Genomic DNA, 2,352 nt, shown 5'->3' with positions numbered 1-2,352 from the left:
GCGTTTAAATGCCAGCAACATCTTCCTCCAGGGTGTGCTGTTTTTCTTTCTATTTTTCATTCTGTTTTTGCTTTTTCAATTGTTTTTGTGCTTCTCATGATCATCAACCTACAAAAAAACATAAAATAACAAGGGGAAATAGATAAAATATAGTAAGATTGTGTTGCCTCCCAACAAGCGCTTCTTTAATGTCAGTAGCTTGACAGAGGGCTCTCATGGAGCCTCACAGATGCTCAGAGCAATGTTGGAACCTCCCAACACCAAACTTAGAGTTTGAAATGTGGGGGTTCAACACCAAACTTAGAGTTTGGTTGTGGCCTCCCAACACCAAACTTAGAGTTTGACTGTGGGGGCTCTGTTTGACTCTGATTTGAGAGAAGCTCTTCATGCTTCCTCTCCATGGTGACAGAGGGATATCCTTGAGCCTTAACCACAAAGGATTCTTCATTCACTTGAATGATCAGTTCACCTCCATCAACATCAATCACAGCCTTTGCTGTGGCTAGGAAGGGTCTGCCAAGGATGATAGATTCATCCATGCACTTCCTAGTCTCTAGGACTATGAAATCAGTAGGGATGTAATGGTCTTCAATCTTTACCAAAACATCCTCTACAAGTCCATAAGCTTGTTTTCTTGAATTGTCTGCCATCTCTAGTGAGATTCTTGTAGCTTGTACCTCAAAGATCCCTAGCTTCTCCATTACAGAGAGAGGCATGAGGTTTACACTTGACCCTAAGTCACACAGAGCCTTCTTGAAGGTCATGGTGCCTATGGTACAAGGTATTGAAAACTTCCCAGGATCTTGTCTCTTTTGAGGTAATTTCTGCCTAGACAAGTCATCCAGTTCTTTGGTGAGCAAAGGAGGTTTGTTCTCCCAAGTCTCATTTCCAAATAACTTGTCATTTAGCTTCATGATTGCTCCAAGGTATTTAGCAACTTGCTCTTCAGTGACATACTCATCCTCTTCAGAGGAGGAATACTCATCAGAGCTCATGAATGGCAGAAGTAAGTCTAATGAAATCTCTATGGTCTCATTTTGAGCCTCAGATTCCCATGGTTCCCCATTGGGGAACTCAGTGGAGGCCAGTGGACGTCTATTGAGGTCTTCCTCAGTGGCGTTCACTGACTCTCCTTCCTCTCCAAATTCGGCCATGTTGATGGCCTTGCACTCTCCTTTTGGATTTTCTTCTGTATTGCTTGGAAGAGTACTAGGAGGGAGTTCAGTAATTCTCTTGCTCAGCTGTCCCACTTGTGCCTCCAAATTCCTGATGGAGGACCTTGTCTCAGTCATGAAACTTTGAGTGGTTTTGATTAGATCAGAGACCATGGTTGCTAAGTCAGAGTGGTTCTGCTTAGAATTCTCTGTCTGTTGCTGAGAAGATGGTGGAAAAGGCTTGCCATTGCTAACCTGTTTCTTCCACCATTATTGTTGTTGAAACCTTGTTGAGGTCTCTGTTGATCCTTCTATGAGAAATTTGGATGATTTCTCCATGAAGAATTATAGGTGTTTCCATAGGGTTCTCCTAGGTAATTCACCTCTTCCATTGAAGGGTTCTCAGGATCATAAGCTTCTTCTTCAGATGAAGCATCCTTAGTACTGCCAGGTGCATTTTGCATTCCAGACAGACTTTGAGAAATCAAATTGACTTGTTGAGTCAATATCTTGTTCTGAGCCAGAATGGCATTCAGAGTATCAATCTCAAGAACTCCTTTCTTCTGATTAGTACCATTGTTCACAGGATTCCTTTCAGAAGTGTACATGAATTGGTTATTTGCAACCATTTCAATTAGCTCTTGAGCTTCTGCAGGCGTCTTCTTCAGATGAAGAGATCCTCCAGCAGAGCTATCCAAAGACATCTTGGACAGTTCAGAGAGACCATCATAGAAAATACCTATGATGCTCCATTCAGAAAGCATATCAGATGGACACTTTCTGATCAATTGTTTGTATCTTTCCCAAGCTTCATAGAGGGATTCTCCATCCTTCTGTCTGAAGGTTTGGACTTCCACTCTAAGCTTACTCAATTTTTGAGGTGGAAAGAACTTTGCTAAGAAGGCATTGACTAGCTTTTCCCATGAGTCCAGGCTTTCTTTAGGTTGTGAGTCCAACCATGTCCTAGCTCTGTCTCTTATAGCAAAAGGGAATAGCATAAGTCTGTAGACCTCAGGGTCAACCCCATTAGTCTTGACAGTGTCACAGATTTGCAAGAATTCAGCTAAGAACTGATGAGGATCTTCCAATGGAAGTCCATGGAACTTGCAATTCTGTTGCATTAGAGAAACTAATTGAGGCTTAAGCTCAAAGTTGTTTGCTCCAATGGCAGGGATAAAGATGCTTCTCCCATAGAAGT

General features: G+C 42.2%; 1 non-coding gene across 1 annotated transcript; it reads left to right on the top strand.

The window, feature by feature from the left end:
* The first annotated feature begins 1,912 nt into the window (after window positions 1-1,912).
* LOC130956948 (small nucleolar RNA R71) lies at window positions 1,913-2,020 on the top strand. Its single transcript, XR_009077235.1, has one exon. It is a non-coding gene; the product is annotated as a small nucleolar RNA R71 (small nucleolar RNA).
* The last annotated feature ends 332 nt before the right edge of the window (window positions 2,021-2,352 follow it).

The sequence above is a fragment of the Arachis stenosperma genome, chromosome 1, assembly GCF_014773155.1.
Source record: "Arachis stenosperma cultivar V10309 chromosome 1, arast.V10309.gnm1.PFL2, whole genome shotgun sequence".
Lineage (NCBI taxonomy): Eukaryota > Viridiplantae > Streptophyta > Magnoliopsida > Fabales > Fabaceae > Arachis > Arachis stenosperma.
Note: the sequence above shows the minus strand (reverse complement) of the source record. Positions and strands in the feature narration are given on the sequence as shown.